Source organism: Diabrotica undecimpunctata, chromosome 2 (genome assembly GCF_040954645.1).
Source record: "Diabrotica undecimpunctata isolate CICGRU chromosome 2, icDiaUnde3, whole genome shotgun sequence".
Taxonomy (NCBI): Eukaryota; Metazoa; Arthropoda; class Insecta; order Coleoptera; family Chrysomelidae; genus Diabrotica; species Diabrotica undecimpunctata.
In genome coordinates, this window is record NC_092804.1 from 10,064,317 (window position 1) to 10,084,402 (window position 20,086).

Here is a 20,086-nt window from a genome sequence, read left to right on the forward strand (position 1 = left end):
AAACTTCTATAATGTTTATTTTAATAAGTTACAGGGGTGAAAAAAAAAAAGAGAAAATTTAGTGTGATTTTTAATTTCAAATATCTCATTCAAAACAACTTTTTGTTTATTCTAAGGGACTTTCGGCCCTCGGTAATAATGTAATCTTTCATTCTGTGTTTAAATTTTTCAAAAATATTTGTTAGTTTTCTCAGGATTCGAAAAAAATGATTGCATTTAAAAAGAATTGGCCCGAAATTTTGCGCCTACGCTCTTAAATCAAATATTCTCGTGTATAAAACCCTCTATATATTTTTATTTCCTAAAAATACTATATTCGTATTGTTGTCTTCGAGCGCTCTGACACCCAGCCATCATCTGTTGATTTTTTGACCTGAGCCTTCGGAGACTTGCGTCTTTCAAGAAATAGCACTGACACCAAATTTAATGCTTTCATTTTGAATTATCCCTTGGCAGACCAAAGTTTATTTTTTATAGCTCCGACAGACACGTCGGCGTCGGCTTACTGTTCGAAAGTCAAACCAATACTATTATATAATAACTAATAATAATTACAAAGCAATAGTAATTACCTGTTATTATTCTTAGGAAATCTAAATAAACTTATTCCTTTTCCTGTCACAGATGAACATCCGCGAATCGCACATTCATTTTAAATATAAATTAAACTTTTAACTATAAACTATAACTATAACCTTTTAACTATAAATAAATTATATAAATGGTCAAATGCACTTGTTGTGTCGAGTATTTACCATAGACGCCTACGGACTATCGAAAACAACCAGAATTAAAGAATAAGCACGTGTTTTTGACAGTTAAACAACCAGAATCGGGCATGCGTATACAAAAATTGTACTCGCTTTTGGACCGTTCTGTCGCTTCTATGTGTGTTCGGTTATTCTATGCTCTCATCAGAAAATAAAACTCTGCTCCATTGGCCAACGTCCCAATTGACGTGTTCTCTTTAGTGACTTACTACACTTTGAAGTGAACACACACGTCAACGTTTGAAAAGCAACTGAGAGGACCACCGGCAAATTAATAGAGGTCTACATTGCGTACATGCTCGTTACAATGTTTGTTACATTCCCTGTGCCATACAGAAGTAGGCAAATTTACAACACGTTTCGAGTTAGTCGATTTTTTGCTCGCAACTGTAGACAGAGGGAGAGTCCGATAGTCATATTTGGTCCAAATAACCGAACGCAGTTTATGTCCTACTAGCTGTAACTCACCTTGTATAAATTTTCACACCTTTGCTTTGATTTTAGTAAGCTATTTCAAATTAATTAATTTTTTACATTTTATCTGAATTATTTTGATTTAATATGGTACGCTCATGGATTGCCATCGTTTGCTACTTGAAACTATGCTAATTTCTTTTTATTACTCTCTCATACATAGTAATGACATAAATACAGTTCCGTATAGTTCCGTATCTAGTTTATTATTTTGACAGCTTCAGATCTGAAAGAGCACAAAAAAAATTAAATTTTATTTATTTGTTTTTATATTTTTATTTCCGTTTTATAAAATTTTGCCTCTTTTTATATTCAAGCTTCATATCCAATATTTTAAAACGATTTTTATTTTTACCTGTTTTGCGTCAATTAAATGCACTAAAGCTTATTCTAACAAAAAACAAACGTTATTTTCCAAGTGGTGTATTTTTAATTTGGAAATTTTCCGTTTGACCTGCTTATACAAAATGCAGATTACAATGTTTCTAGTGCGATGATGTATAGAATATGCATGATGGGTCACTATCAAGTTTATGACGTTTCCGTGCTCAGCAGCCAAACACATCGGTTTGTTTTATGGCCTCGCAACCGCTGCTGGCTTTACAAAAATATTGTCTTTAGCGGTAGCACTTGATAAACCAAATATTTCCGTGGGTATATGGCATGGACACAATGTTCAAACTAAAATGAACTTACTCAGCTTACAAATTGGAAGTGTTTTTGTAACAGTTGGAAATTTATTTCACGGCATGCAGACAAATATGCCGATTGAAGTATACCACTGGTTATACAAATTTTCTTTTCCGTAACGTAGTCGGTATTCGTGGGTAGTGATTAAAGTGTTAAATCATAAATATTTCATTTATCATATCATATCATATTTCATAAATCATAACAACTTAATAAAACACATGAACGCAATAAAAATGAAAAAACAAAAAAGCATGAACTTACTTTAAACGTAAGTACTTCTAACATATACTTCATCTAATTTACTTACCGTTGCACGTCATCCGCGTCATAGCCTGTGACGTCACATGATACCAACACGAAATATTTAGGCGGTAGGTGTGTTCTTTTTAAGAATCACTTTGCCGAGTACACTGGCATTACAGCCACTAGACATATTTTATTATATACGCGTAGAAATAATATTTAAAGATTTCTATTAATGTTAACTTAAAGAAATACACAATAATGTTTAATTTAATTTGTATAAATGCATTATAAAGCATTCAAGTCAGGCCATGGAGTGGGGTATCAACTTTGGAAAAATGGCGTGCACCCTATTCTTCATGCTATGGCATGCTGGACAAGCCATACAGTCTGTAGTCAACACCCCGAGGTATGAGCGGGAACACAAAGTGAATAAATACTCATACGCTTATGAAACGCACCTGGCGGATCATAAGGGCCTTCACATTTTACTCTTTTTCAACTTGTCTTGAGTGAAATGTCTTTAATCTTTCCTATCAGCCTCTCTTGGCTAACTCTTGTTTCTTCCGACCCCGAATGGCGATTAGGTTTCCGAAGGCAGACGGGTCACTATATTTCCTTCTACTACAACTCTAAAACTCGCCAACACGCTTGGCCAGCGCGGCGTTTCAAGGCCAAATTTCCCCTCATGATGGATACATCAAGTGTACGGCCCTCAGTCCTCGGCGGTTCCAATTTCCCTGACCAAGGTGGCGGTCAGAATAGTGTTGGAGCAGAGGGTGCTAAGAATTACCGGAAGAGATCAGGCCACCAAAACAAACGACAAATGCATATATGTGCCTACAATGTACAAACTTTATCAACAGACGCATCAATGATAGAACTGGAGAATGAACTACAACACATAAAATAGGATATAATCGGTATAAGTGAAGTTAGGCGTCGAAAAGAAAAGAAGATAAAATAATACTTAAGTCTGGAAATATGTTCCATTTCAGAGGAAACGAAGATTCATCTGTTGGAGGAGTGGGTTTTTTAATCCATAAAAAATGGGTACCAAACATAATCACAATAAAAAGTATATGTACCAGAGTCATTTATCTTATTTTTAAATTAAACCCAAGATACAAACTTAAAATTATACAGGCTTACGCACCAACTACGAGTCACCCAGATGAGGAAGTTGATCAATTTTATGAAGATATCAGAGCAGCTATACAAACTTCAAAAACACATTACACATTGATAATTGGAGATTTTAACACCAAATTGGGATTCAAACAAGATGATGCAGAATCTGCTATGGGAAACTTTGGATTTGGTGAGAGAAATGAGAGAGGTAACAGGCTTCTTGACTTCTTACATCAGGAAAATCTCTTTGTGATGAACTCATTCTTCGGAAAGAAACCCCAACGTAAGTGGACATGGAAGAGTCCGAACCAAAGAACAAAAAATGAGATTGATTTCATAATATCAAATCGGAAAGATATTGTTCAGGATATAACAGTATTGAATAAATTTTCAACAGGGAGCGACCATAGACTAGTTAGAGCAAAAACCACTTTTAACACTGAAGTTGAAAGAACAAAAATGATCCTCAAAAAGAAAAGTGGAAGGTGGCTGTTCCCAGAAGATATAACACTTTACGAAGAAAATATTAAGACTAGTTTGGATACACACGACTTAGAGAATATCAGCATCAATGAAATGAACAATAATATTACCCAAATATTGAAAGAAGCTGAAAAGAAATACTGTCCTCGTCCTGAAAATAATAACAAAAAATTAAGCCACAACACAAAACATCTTCTAGAGGAAAGAAGAAAACTTAGGGAAAATCAGGATCATAACCAAAAAGAACTAGGAATTTTGAATAAGAAAATTAAAAAGGAAGTTAGAAAAGATCTGAGACGATACAATACGATGGAAATAACTAGAGTAATAGAAGAAAACAAAAGCTTGAAAGTACTCAGACAGAGCATGTCCATTGGAAGAAAAAACGTCCACAAATTAAGAAATGAACAGGGGCAAATCATTGAGGATAGAATTCAAATTATGAATACGATAGAGAGTTTTTATAGACAACTATACAAAGAACAGCAGTGTAACCGGAGTGGATCATTACCAAAGATAATCAATCAGGGATCTGAAATTTTACCGGACGTAACACCCAATGAAGTTCGAAGGTCAGTGCAAGAAATGAAAAACAATAAGTCCCCCGGAGGCGATGAAATAGTGGCAGATATCTGAAGGTGGCTGGAAAAGATTATGGCGGGTCCTTGCCAAACTATTCACTAGATGTTTGCAGGAAGCAATAACACCAACCCAGTGGTATAACGCAGAAATTATCATACTTCATAAAAAAGGGAATGCTACCGACCTCAGGAATTACAGGCCCATAAGTCCACTTTCACATATTTATAAACTATTTACAAAAATAATTACGAAACGACTAGAAAATAAATTGGAATTTTATCAGCCCATAGAACAGGCGGGTTTTAGAAAAGGCTATGGAACAAACGACCACCTACTGGTAATAAAAAATCTTATAGAAAAATGCACTGAATATAATAAACCACTAGCTTTAATATTTGTCGACTATGAAAAGGCATTCGACACCGTAAATCGACAAAAAATGTTGGAAGCCTTGACAGAATGCCGAATTGACTATCGGTATATAAATATAATTAAACATATATACCAAAACGCAACAGCCATAGATCCATAGACCAGGTAATGGCCTATAAATACCTAGGTCATGAGATTCGCATAGGAAAAGATAACCAAACCGTTGAGCTTCTCCGTCGTATAAGACTGACTTGGGCAGCCTTCGGCAAGCTGAACCATATTTTCAAATCGTCTGATATACCAATATGCCTTAAAAGAAAAACGTTTAATCAGTGTGTTTTGCCAGTGTTAACTTACGGTGCCGAAACGTTGACCATGACAAGGAGAACAGTTCAAAAGATCCGTGTGTGTCAAAGGGCGATGGAGCGTGCTATGTTGGGCGTTTCACTACGAGACAAGATCCCAAATCGCCAGCTACGACAAAGAACAGGAGTGGCTGATGCAGTAGAGAGAGTAGCAACACTAAAATGGAACTGGGCAGGTCACGTGGCTCGAATGACAGACAATAGATGGACAAAGCGGATACTGGAATGGAGACCAAGAGATGATGCTTACCGAAGTAGAGGTCGTCCACCAACACGTTGGACTGACGATCTAAAACGTTGTCATAGGAATTGGATGCAAGAGGCACAAGATCGAAATAGATGGAAAATTATGAGGGAGATCTATGTCCAGCAGTGGATAAGCGAAGATTGAATGATGATTATAAAGCGTTTTTATGAAGAACATTTGTTCGGAACACACTAACTGTAATCGAATGAAGGTGATATTTTGGCATAAATTGGTAACACTTATTTGATAGTTGCGGTGTTGACACTTTTTGTACTTTATTATTTTGAATTTTAAAGTGAACACCTCTTGTTTTACATTTTTACCTATTTAATAAAATCTGGTCTTTTTAGAACAAAATTAGTGTGTTTTATTTCAAAAATGTCACCAAAGAATTTAAATAGTCATAGTAAATAGATGGTAGCTCTTTTGCAATAATTATGTGACCTATTTGATTTAAAATGGATTCAGGATTTTTTTATAGTTTGGCAACTATGTCAACTTCGATATCTGTCAATGATAATGACGTGCAACGGTAAGTAAATTAGACGGACTGTACTAATTTGTCCATGATGTCCATGATGTCCTAAATGATCCAGATCTTAATTATAGTCCAGATGAAAAGTATTCAATATTGAAAGCAACTTAAAAGACAGGAACAAACACGTAAAGGCGAGGAATATAAAACTAAAAAGGGGAAGGTAAAGAAAGCTAAAGTATTACAGTCAGCTTGCAACTGTGGACGAAAGTGTTATGATAAGATTGATAATGCTCAAATTTTCGCCATTTTACCAATTAAGTAGACACGCGCAAGACTAAGTGTTAGCGGGAAGTATAGAAAAAAAAACTCTAATTTTAGGCAAAGGCTAGCACCTGAGAAAATGGAAAGCAGGAGATTTTTTTCTAGGAAACATTTTTTAAAAGACTTTACCAGAAATCGAACAGAAGTTTTTCAAAGCCTGTACTTAAGCACTTATGATATTTTTATTAAAAATATAGGAGTGATTGTAGAGAAAAAAGGGCCCATGTTGGAGTATGTCCACCAGATTGAAGAGGAATGCATAAAAACCAACCCAAAATTACTGAACAGTTAAAAGATATTGTTCGCAATCACATAAGAAGTTTTTCAGCATCTACCAGCCACCATTCCCGTGAAAAATCTTCTAGGCTTTATCTTAGCCCCAATTTGATTACTTCAAGTATTTATAGACTTTATAAATATAAGACATTGAGTTTATTAAGGCTATAGACTGGAACCAGAAAGCAGTAGTAAAGGTGAACGATATAGAAACAAATAATATACCGATTGCGAGAGGGGTTAGGCAAGGATGCGTCTTGTCTCCGACGCTTTTCAACGTGTACTCACAGGTCATATTCAGAAAAGCCTTATGGGAAAGAAAAGAGGGAATAAGAATTGGTGGAGAAACTATAAACACCATGAGATTTGCAGATGACACGGTAATTATGGCTGAGAGTATAGAAGATCTACAAACTTTACTAGATGCAATAAATAGTGAATGCATTCAAATGGGACTTGACATCAACACAGATAAGACCAAATTTATGATAGTATCAAGGAGTCCAATAAATAATGAACAACTAACTCTTGGTGGACAGCAAATAGAGAGAGTGACAAAATATAAATATCTGGGAGCTTACATCAATACAGAATTAGATCCAGACCAAGAGATCCGGGTACGAATAGAAATGGCAAGGGCAGCGTTCTTAAAATTCAAACAATTGTTCTGTGACAAAAATCTGAATATTGCGCTGAGACTGAGGTTTGTTTAATGTTACGTCTGGTCGCAACTATTGTACGGGGTAGAAACATGGACACTAAAAGCGCAAAAAGTTAAAAAGATTGAAGCCTTTGAACTTGGATATACCGGAGAATGTTGAGAATCCCATGGACTGCCAGGGTCACCAATGAGAAAGTGCTGAGAAGAATGGGTCGAGACAAAAAATTGTTGAGAACGATAAAAGTACGCAAGACTGCATACCTTGGACACATACTAAGAAATAATAAATATAGCCTTCTGCAGGTCATCATGCAGGGTAGAGTCGATGGCAAAAAGGGAATAGGTAGAAAGAGGAAGTCATGGCTGCGAAATATTCGAGACTGGACAAACATGACTGTAGACGAATTATTCCACGTTGCAAAAGACAGAGAAGCTTTTAAAAATGTGGTCGCCAACCTCCGTTAATGGGGATGGCATAGGAAGAAGAAGAAGAAGATAGACTTTATACTGAAAACTGCAAAGAAATGAAAGTTACTTCGCTCCAAGAATTTCAGTACAGAAAAATATTTAATGAAGAATTTAATCTTGCTTTTCATCATCCTGCAAATGATAGATGTGCGAAGTGTGATCTATTAAATCTTTGCCTTAAGTCATATTATAATAAAACAAACCTTACCGGAAAATGAGGTACACGAAAAGATTACAATAGAACAAGATTTAAATAACCATTTGGAAATGGCTCAAAGCTGCTATGAAAATAAGAAGAAAGATAAAGAAAAGTAAATTAGATACAAGTTATATGTTTCATTTGATTTGGAAAAATGTTTGCCGACACCCCTTCTTGAGAACTGGTGTATCCTTTTACAAAAGACAACTGTGGGTCTAAAATCCAACTCTTTATAAAACAGATCATATTGGCAATGAAGAGATTTGTTTTTTTATGGAACGAAACTATAGCAGGACGTGGAAGTCAAGAAATAGCTTCTTGTTTAAGAATGTTTGTTTTGGATATTTCTTCAAAAGACGTTAAAACTCCTAATTTCTACAGCGATTCATGTTCTGCAGGATTTTAAAGGAGCTGCCAGACACAAACTCATTATTTGAGTTTATGTCTGGCAAGTAAGTAATTATTAATTATGTATAAACCACTACTTTATGGAGCCAGAGCTCATCCATATGGAGGCTGATACGATACACACATCCATTGAACAAGTTAAAAAAAACTGCCATGGAAATCGAGGTGCCACATGACTAAACAAATTTTCTTAAAGCAGTTTACACAAAAAAAGAAACTTAGTGTATTTGAGGTTGGCCAAGAAGAATTTTTAAATTATGAAGATGTCCTAAAAAAGATTTGGTGCACAGAAAAAAAATGAAGAAAGGAATTTGCTACCATGGATGCAAATCTAACAAATTAAGTTTAAAAAAATCTTCCATATCAGTTTTTGTATAAAACTGACTTCACTGATGATGATTTTAAAAAGGATCTCAGAAGGGGATCCATGCGAAATCGAGATAGTCTTACAATTTCTGAGCAGGTAAAACCTTTAAACTTTGAACAACTACAAATAGCCAACCAAAAATATCGTGACTTAATGCAATTGTTGCCGTACATTAGTGATAATAACAAAACGTATTTTAAACAGTTAAAACGTTCCTCAACATTAGATGCCGATTACTATCCTGCTTTAGAGGAAGACATACAGTAAAACTATAAATATTTTGTTTTTACAGGAAGCTATTTTATTTTTTAAATACTTAAATAAACGAATTTTGCAAAATGCATACTTTATTCTCCAGGCTAGCCAATCTCCAAGAAAAATTACTATGTCGTAATTCTTAAAGGGTCAAACTCCTTCAAAATTCAAACTTACTAAACATTTGACATCATAATATTTAGTAATAAAAAATACTACTTTTATTTTACTTGAAATTTCGTTATTAGTAATCAAAAATCTATTTTACCTAAATTTAAAATTGACATTTTACTTTTCCTGCAACTTAAATTGCTTATTACTCAAAACAATGAAAATGGAGTTTGGCCTTTTTAATACTCAGGTCCAGAAAGGAGGAAATACTCTAGAACCAGATTAGCATCCTACTGGACTTTTTTTATTCAAACAAATATACCCGCATCAACCACTAAGGGTTATTAGCGGGGGGACATACACAAACAGTAAGATACATATTGTTACATAAAAAAATATTTTTTACAATCTGGTATATAGTTTAGTCATTTTAAGATAACTTAATAAAGACTGTAAATTTGACGTTAGTATACTTTTTAAATTATCACTAAAGACACACGCGATTCTTTCGTTCTGGTACACTGGACACTCAACAATTATATGTTTCACTGACAACTGAGTGTTGCACTTGGTACACATCGGAGCAGCCTCCTGGTTGAAGATAAGCTTGTGTGTAAGGAAAGTATGTCCTATTCGGAGTCGGTTGATGATGACTTGGTCTTTTCTATTATTTGGTAAGATGAGTTTGATTCCTACTTGACTTAGACATTCATTGAGTTTGTTAGCAGTGTGATCCCAAGTAGTATGAATGTGCTGGCCATTAACTCTTTATGTGTTAACTATTTATTGTTGAGAACTTGATTCTTAGTCAGTTTCGTCAGTCGAAGGACTGTTGAGAAGCAGTTTCGTCTTCAATCTGGTGATATTGTTTTTTAAAGTTTTATTTTGTATTTGAGAATATATAAAGTTTAAAATTTCTTTTATTTCTTGGCTTTCATTTGAATAATTTTTAACAATGCGTTCAGGATGTTTTGAGTGAAGGGAATTTGCCAGAAAATCACATATTTCATGAAAAGTAAGTGTAAAGGAAGGGTTTCTATTTTCAATTTTTTCTTTAATTTGATTTAGAATAATTGGAATATCTTCTTGGGTTTTAGGCCTTTTCTCAGGTTTTTGAGTATCGGGAGAAGGTAGGTTATTTTGAAGAATTTCAGGAGAGGATATTTGTCTTTTAGTTGCAGGAGTAATTTCAGTGGTTTTTCTATCGCTTTCAATTACTAAGGAATTATCTTGGAATATTTTTGGTTCATTCAAGATTTGTAATTCATTGTTTGTTTGTGAGGAAGTGGTTTGGTCCTTTGTAGCTGATGCGTGATTTTGTATGGTATTGGGTTCTGGTTCCATTAATGTTTCGGTATCTTCTTGGTATTGGTTTCGTGGTTGATCTTGTAGCTGATTATATTTTTCATTGGTAGAGTTATCTATATTCACGTGGTGGTTAGTTTCCATTTGATTAATTGAGTTGCTTGATGATAATAAAGAAGGACCGTCAGAATCGTGATGTCCAACAATCTTGGATCTGGAGCAGTTTAAACCATCTATGGAAATGTATAGTCGATATGATGTATTGTCGAATGAGATTAGAAATGAGTCAGGAATTGATGCATTTTCTAAAGGACTTATGAACATTTGCCTCCTAAAGCTGAGTACGTGGCTGTATTCTGAATCTTGCATGCCTACTCATAGAAACGTCATGTTGGAGGCGGATTTTATACCCATAGTTTTTAAGTGCTCTTCAATTATGCTATTAGGTATAGTAGGACATACATTAGATATGATGAGTCTCTGGGCAGGGGTTATAAGTCTTCTTACTTCAATCTGGTTACCATCAATATTTATATATTTTGTGGGAGCTAAGAAATTAATCAACTACATATTTAGAGGAGAGGTAGATGCAGATGCGGTTGTTTGCTATTTTGGATGCCCAAACAACATTTTTGGGCTGTACTATTGATCCAACAGCTTTTATATATTCGAAAACTTTTATTCCTTGTATGGTTGAAAGTATAATACCTTGGTCTTTTGAAGGATATTTGAAACTGTTGACTTGAAGTTGAATTGAAATGGATAAAATATTTTGCCTTTAAACCTTCTGATTTTAAGGATATTATTAATGCAGTTTTGTACTCACAGAATTTTACGATTTTCAGTACACTGTCACATTTAACTTTAAGTTGCAAACTGTATGCTACTGGACTTTAAATTTAAACTCATACAGCTCTAAGATTTAGAATTGTGTCTCTGAACAAGAATAATTTTATTACGACTAACGCGAAAAAGGGGACAATAAATTTAAGGAAAGCAGAAATATACTTCGAATCTTCGAATGAATAATTTTTATATAATTTTATGTGACACAATTAAACTTGATGTAACCAATTTGAGTTTATTTATTTATTCAGACGTGCCATTTAAATCATATATTATTTATATAATAACATCCTACTACTGTTTAGTCTCTACGTCTTGTGGGATAGTTAATTTGATGTAATTGGTAACATAATCTACCTATTCACTCTATTCTCTGTTTAATATGTCGGATTGTTTTGCCTAAACCAGATAAGGGTTGACAGTTTCTTACACAATATAGTTTCTTATTCAGATTCAAGACAACGTGTTAGCATAATATTACAATAACTCTTAGTTAAAGATTGGCAGCGACTAAAGTAATAATATTTCATTGGGTTTAATACATTTATTTAAACATACTTTTTAACAAAGTCTCCAAGAATCAACAATGTCCCAAAACCCATGTTCTAACAATGATCTTGACAAGTAGTGACAACTGACAAAGAGTCTCCATACATTGTGCCTAGAGCCCCGTGACCGTAATCATAACCTACTGATATGACATCTTTCCCCTTACATTTGATAGTCCTTAAAACGCACTGGAGGCCTTTTGATTCTAGCACTAGTTCTATTTTCAGCATTCATCTGGGAGGTTGAAGGTTCCTCTACTCCACAACTCTGATTCCCAGATGAGGAGTTTAATGATCTATCATTATGTGCGAAATCAGTATTCTTCTTAATTTCCGCTTTAACTAGGGAAGGCCTCAAGTGATAACTGTTTCGCCTGACCACTTCCCCATTTTCTTTCTGCACTAAATAAGATCTGGGTGCCTCATCTATTTTTTCCAGAATTTTACCTGGTCTCCATTCTCTACCCTCTCTGACACCTACATTCTCTCCTGGCACTATTTCTCTTCTTACCTTGGTGTTTCTATCATAATAATTTTTATATTCGTTTCTTTTTGCCTCTAGTTTCTCCCACTCTTCCTTTAGATTAACGTCTTTGTGCTTTTTATTTGATGGTAGCTTCGATCTAAGAACCCTGTTAGTCACTAATTGGGCCGGTGTTTTATCTGTTCCATTTATTGGAGTATTTCGATACTCCAGGAGCGCCATATCTAAGTCGTCACACTTTCTAAGCATGTTTTTTGCAATTTGAACGGCTCGTTCTGCCTGCCCATTAGACCGTGGATAGCGGGGACTGGACGTTACAAACCGAAAATCCCAGTCTTTAGCAAATTGCTGACAATGCCACGAATTATAAGGCATGTTATCTGATATGACTTCATAGGGTATTCCGTGTGTTGAAAAAATTTTCTTTAACTCCTTGATGACCACCTGAGAAGTTTTTGAATTAATTTTCACTATATCGAGCCATTTAGAAAAATAATCGATCAGAACTAGATATGACTGTCCACCATAATCTAATATATCACTTGCTACCTTTTCAAAAGGTGCTTGAGGCAACTCTCTAAGTAATAGTGGTTCTTTAGCATTGTGACTTTTAAATATCTCACACTTGCTACAATTTCGTACCCAGTCTTCTATACTTTTGTTCATTTGTGGCCAATGTAATATCTGTCTTGCTCTCTGTTGGGTTTTCTGAATGCCAAAATGACCTGAATGCAATAATCTTAGCATGCTCTCTCTCAATATTTTTGGGACTATAACTCTGTCTTTGTAAAATATTAGTCCGTCAAGTAAATATAGTTCATTTCTTATATAATAATAATACCTAATCGAATCGCTTACTCTTGACAAAGTTTTGGGCCACCCTTGTATACAATATTTCTTTACTAGTTTCAGATCCTCATCAGCATCCACTTCAGTCCTAAATTGTTCTCTCTTCTCATCAGTCATGTCAATAGTATGAACTATTTCTGTAATAAATTTATCATCATCCACTTCATCTTTTATAAAATTCCTCGATAATAAATCTGCCACATGCATGAACTTGCCTGGCTTAAATTTTACCTCTATGTCATATTTAGATAATCTTACCCTAATCCTTTGTAATCTCGGCGACATTATGTCCGCAATGCCTTTATGCATTAATGCCTCCAAAGGCTTATGGTCAGAATCAATTTGCACTTTCCTTCCGTAGATAAAATTGTGAAATTTATTGCATGCATAAAGGATTGCCAAGAACTCCTTTTCAATTTGACTCATATTTGACTCTGCTTTCGTTAGCGCCCTAGATGCAAATGCTACCGGTCTGTTATTCTGTAAGAGACAGCACCCCAAGCCATTACTACTACTGTCAGTCTGTATCACGGTTGGTAACTTCTCATTGAAATTGGCAAGCACACTACTTGACATGATTACTTCTTTTATTTTATTTAGTGCATCAGAATGTCTATATGTCCATACCCATGCATTACTTTTTTTTAAGAGTTCTCTTAAGGGCGTGGAAATCTCTGACAAGTGTGGAATGAATGCCCTTAAATAATTTACCATTCCCAAAATTTGTTGTAATTCCTTTTTATTTTCTGGATCCTTCAATCTTCTTATCGCTTCTACTTTTTTGTTGTCAGCTCTCATCCCATCTTTATCAAAGATATGACCCAAGTATCTAACACTTTCAACGCAATATTGTATTTTGTTTGGGTTAAATTTCACATTTAGTTCTCTAGCCCTATCTAACACCTTATTCAGTGTATTATTATGCTCTTCTATTGACTCACCACAAATTAATAGATCATCGAAGTAGACTATACAACCTGGAATATCTGCAAAATTTTCAGAATTTAATTTCTGGAAGTATTCAGGTGCTATGTTAAGACCAAATGGCAGGCGGCAAAATTTATATGTGCCAAATATAGTGCCAAAAGCACATAAATTACTGGATTGCTCATCCAGTTCTACTTGGTAAAAACCCTCCTTAAAATCTAGAACTGTAAAAAATGACTTACCCTGTAACATTGAACGAATCTCATCAACAGTAGGTATTATACAAAATTCCCGTTCCAATGCCTTGTTCAGGTCACGAGGATCTAGGCAGATACGTAATGATTTATCAGTTTTCTCAACAATTACCAGGTTACTAAGCCACTGCGTAGGACCATCAACCTTTGCTATGATTCCTCGCTTTTCAAGATCAATTAGTTGATTATTAAGTTTAGGCTTGATTGTAAGTGGGACTCTACGAGGTGGCCTAGCCACTGGCACTGCATTTTCTTTAAGCTTTAAACTACATTTTTTCTGAAATTTACCTAAACCTGAAAAAACATCCTTATTCATTTCTACAAATTTTTCTTTAGAATGCAGTGTTATGTTATCAATTTTATTAATTAAATCAAGCTCTATGGTAGAACATAAACCCAAGATAGGTGTTGATCTTTCCTTTACAACAACAAAATCTAATAAATGATCAATATTTTTATATTTACAGACAAGTTTTATTATACCCAAAGGAATGATCTTAAAACCACCATATGTCTCAAGTATGACCTTAGTTTCTTTTAATTCATTAATTTTGCAAACTTTTTCAACAAAAACCTTGGGTAAAATGTTAACCTGTGCCCCTGTATCTATTTTAAAGGGTATATCAATGTTATTAATTTTTAAATTTTCCATCCAGTCTTTATTATTTTTATTCTTAATTTCATTAACAGTGATTGATGAAATCATGAAATTATCTACTTCATTATTTTCACTTTCTTCCACTTGTACCTCTCTTACTAACCTACCATGATAACACACTTTATCAAAATGCCCATATTTACCACACTTTCTACACTTTTTTCCATATGCTGGACACCTCCTTGGTCCATGGACACTCCCACAGTTTCTGCAGTTAAATTCACCTCTAGAAGAACTTGCACCCCTGACTGTTTGGACTGAATTATGCCCCTGCTTGACTTTACTTCCAATTGATTCAATTTTCACCTTCTCTAAGCTGTTCTGAACTTCTTTTATTTGAGCTTGGGATACTTCATGCATTTTACATATTTCAATAGCTTTAGTCAGATCTAAATTAATTGTTTTTAACATGCTTTGTTGTGCATCCTTACTATTGGTGCCTAATACTATTCTATCTCTGACCATTGAAAATGCTTCAACACCAAACTCACAATTTCTTACTTTATTTTTTAAATCTGTTAAAAAGTGGTCAAAAGGCTCTCCTTCTTCTTGAATGCGCTTATAAAACAAATATCTTTCATAAACCACGTTTTTTCTAGGGGTAACATAAGACTCAAATGCTTCCAATACATCTGCTAGCTTTCCTTGTTGGACCTCTGTTAATTCCAAACTGTTATAAATCTCAATGCCTTCTTCTCCAATTAAATTGAGTAAAATTGCTACCTTAACTTCATCACTTTTACCACTTTTTCCTGATGCCATCAGATATATTTCAAAACTTTGCTTAAATCGTTTAAAATTTTCGGCCACATTGCCTTCAAATGATAATGGATTTGGTAACCTTGCTTCCATGATTTTTGTTTAATTTCCACTAGACTGCGCCAAGTAATAATATTTCATTGGGTTTAATACATTTATTTAAACATACTTTTTAACAAAGTCTCCAAGAATCAACAATGTCCCAAAACCCATGTTCTAACAATGATCTTGACAAGTAGTGACAACTGACAAAGAGTCTCCATACATTGTGCCTAGAGCCCCGTGACCGTAATCATAACCTACTGATATGACAACTAAGGAAGTGGTAGGTTTGTTGAATAATGTTGCCAAGTTTACAAAGCGAATAAAAGTTTTTATGTCAACAGCGTAGTTGTACTCGTAAGTCCATAAGAAATGAAAAATATAGTTTAATTTAACAGCAGTTTAATGTACTTTAGTTAGTCTTAAAATGTATGCTTCTTAGCTGTTGTATTTTTTAATTCGCACTTAAAAAATATGAATATGTATCACACTAAAAAAATTGACAAAAATTAAATTCTTCGATGTATATGAATTTTTTAAATTTATTTAATGAAACTTCTTTAGTTCACTCTATTGTGTGATATCGAATGTGCACGTTGTTTCTTTCCGAAAATGCCTTCCTAAATACCTTTAAATTATATAAAAGCTGATATTCCTTTCACAGGCTTGGATTTGATTGTGTAAAAAGTCACTTCCCAACGACAATTATATGGGTTACGTTCAATTTGACTGTCTTTGACAGCAAACAAGACCTACTCCAAAATTAATACAGAAACAACTAAATTTGAATATTGTTTCCTAGGTAAGACTATTAGTTTGCCGATTAGATGGACCTATAGGTTCTCTATTATTAATGCAAGTACAGCCAGTGGCCGGTGATTGTTGACATTCGGCTCACAATAGCATACAGAGAGATACGGGAACACTGGCCGCGGGACACCCTGCGAATAATTTAATAGCAATTAGTAGAGGGAGAAAATGGGACACAGGCAAAGCCACCAAAGAGAAGAGACGTAAATGTAATCCTGTTTTCAGAGGTCAGAGGTCTGAGGCAATAAAGTAAAATTAGTTTGTTTAATGTAATGAAATTAATTACGGACTTTTATTTACTTAGATACCTGAATTTGTGTATTTAAAATTTTTTTCCCTTTTAACAATAATATAGGGGAGAAGGGGACACTTTTGAACGTTTTTTCTTTTTAAGTGTATTAGGGCTTACTTTGCCTAAAATTATTCATTTTAGCTATCGCAAACAACATTAGCACATTAGCATGTTATTTTAAAACTACATCTTCAATGGGGACTATCGAAATATCCTCCGTTTCTGGAAAGTGAAAAGTTTAACTTGTCCCTTTACCCTTAACTCTTGTCAAAAATTTAACTTCAAACTCTGAATCCACAGCAAATATTTCAGTGATCTGTGCCACATAATAATTACACAGTTTTTTTGTAACAAACTTCACTAAAATATAGTCTTTCTGTTCATATTTGGCAATTTCTGTGAAATTTTTCGATTCATCTGAACTGTCATAAACGATGTCTTCATCGGATTCCGAAGTTTCACTCTGTGGGAACTCCGAATTCCTCTTAGTAGTAGAAGCAATCTTCCAAATGTTTCTTTTAATAAAAGGTAAAAGAAATAATAAATTAGACTTACTCACAATCAATTTAATTTAACTATCCAGACGACCGGTTTCTACAATATGCAAAGCATCTTCAGGTCTCGATACAAAGTTAAATAAATGCTGAAATAATAAACCCATATTAGGGTGTTGTCTAATAACGATCAACAAAGATAGATGATATAAATTATATAAATTACAGTAATTATGCCAATATTACATGTCTGTGGTTTTTCAAAATGAATAAAATGTTTAAGCAGACAAGGTAAGACCCACAAATTGGTAAAATAGTCTATTAAACTGTAATAAATTAATAAATGAACAAGTAAATAAAACATTACTTACATGCCGGTACTCTATTAATTGATGGTTGAAAGAACATGGTTCAAACTATCCTGTATTGTTGATTGGAGAACTTAAGTCTGCTATTGTAATTGTTTGACTGTAAACGGGGAAGTTCTTGAGGAGACAGATTTTATCCAATGAAGTAGAGATAGGTGTAATGTAATTGTTTGTTTGATGAAAGTAATGTTCTATACCATTGAGTTATTTAAAAGTTATTTATATTTATTCTAGAGATATATTTATGAAATGTGTGTTATTTATTGAGATTTTATTTTTGAAGGTGACAGTTGTGAGACAATTAATGAGATTAGATGTACAAATTGTGTGGGTGTGCAATTCTATCAACTTGTAATTATGAAATTTCTTTGATAAAGTTCTGTTGTAATATGTGGCAAATGGTTGTAAAGTCCAATATTTAAAGTTAAAAAATTAAAAACTAAAATTGAGGACACTTTAAGACACACAGAAAACACTTAAAAAGGGGGGGACGAAACAGACATTAAATTTAAAAAAGGGGGAGGATTTGAAAGCACTACATCTCTTACTTGGAGAAAAGGGGGAGGATTTGAAACCGGTCGTTTCTTTTACCTTTTGAAATGGACTCACACAAGCAACACATTCGTTTCTTTTAATCTTATTTGCTTGGAACTTCTATTGTTTTTGTTCTCTTGGTAAAGTTTCTTCTTCAATTTTGTTTTTTTCTGGTGTTTTTGTTAAAACTCTAGATTTAACCATTTTTCGTGCTCTAATATTTTTTCTCGGTGCAGTCTTTGGGAAAGGTCATACAGTTTCAGGTGTTATTGGGGTTAATGTAGATGGAACAACTTCAATTTCATGTGCTACTGGCATTGATATAGATCTATTTTCTTCAGGTGGAGTGGAATCTTCGATTTGAATATAACTGCATTTCTACCAAAAGATGCTCAAGTCAGTTCCATTCTTCGGTTGATTTCTGGGAGTTAGATTTATATATTAATTGTCCCAGGTATACATACTCGTCTACTGTCTCAAGTGCAGTGTTTTCACACTTTGTGAAATTTTCGGAGATAGTGAGAAATTCCAACAGGAATTGTATACAATGTTAGAATGGGAACCTTGCAAATCAAAGGACAAAAGTTAGAGGATAATTTAATTTTGCTAAAAGTGGATGTCGCAAAGCTCTGTCGGAAATAATAAGGAACAGAAAAGGGAAAAAAGAGAATCGTAAAGAAGACATTTCCAGAAGACAGAACAGATATGAACCAGAACCAGTTTATGGATGCCTCACCCATCCATTTTATAATTTTTAGTTCAATTCCATCTTCTGTTCAGTTTTTCTGTTTTTAATTATTTTTGTTGCCTAGATGACTTCATCTTTCTCTATTCTCCATGCACTGCTCTCTTCTTCCCTTGAGATTGATGCGTCATTTGAGTTCATGCTTGTGTTTTATCTTCTTCTTATTTAAATTTAAAGGCTTAATACTATTTCCATTTCATGAGGCTCATATTTCATTTTTTTATGCCGTACATTTCTATTCTATTTTACCTTCTTAATATTTTGGTCTTATTCCAAAAGGATTTACTGTCATTTTTATAATTTTTATTTAAGCTATTCTCAAATTCTTCTCAGGATTTCTGTTTCACATGTTTTACTGACATTTTGACAATTTTATAAGCATGGCTTGTTTACATATTTTGAGATATATCAAATTCTCTATTTTTAATATAAGATTGATGTTCATTTATTCTAAAATTTAATTGTCTTGATGTTTCACCTAAATAAAAATGTTTGCATTCACAAGGTATTTTATAAATATCATTCTTTGTTCTTTCTTGTTCATTGTTAGATTTAGTTTTAGACAAAACAGATCTCAATGTGGTTGTTGTTTTGAACGTGAAGTATAGCTGACCCCGAGAAAGGTATAGTGACAACCTTAACGTTGATGCAGATGGATGAAATTAAAACAGGTGATTCGCTTAAATAAGGAAGAAGAAATTCAGATTTTTCGAACAATTGCAAAGTTAGTGCACCTTAAAACCAATGTTTATTATAAACTAATCCTCCAATTGTGTTCTATTTACGAAAGATGATGTTTGGAATAAGCACTCCCATTAAATCATATAGCTTTGTTATTAGTGGCGCCATGTAGGTATATATTATGTCAAGGTCGGGACTTTTAGGGTGATGTATTAGTAATACAGTGTTAATGTCTCACGGTCATGTTTTGTTAAAATATTGATTTTAAACGGACTAGATTGTCAATGCTATTTGTGTGAAAGTTCATTTTAGTCATGTTGTAAATTTATTTGGAATATTTTATTACCAGAAATTATGAAGACTCTTTTGAAAGGACATTACAAAAAAAACTCGTTTTGACAAAAAAAGAAAAAACCTATTTTATAAATTATATTTTCAGACTTTAAATCCTAAAGTTCAGTGTAGAGTTTCTAAAGCCCCTAGAAAAACAGATATGGCGAGTTTTCTCATACAAACAAAAGTAGATGGTTATTCGTTAACTCGAGTGCTAACTGCCCTGCTACCGTCAAAGTTTGGTAGTAGATTT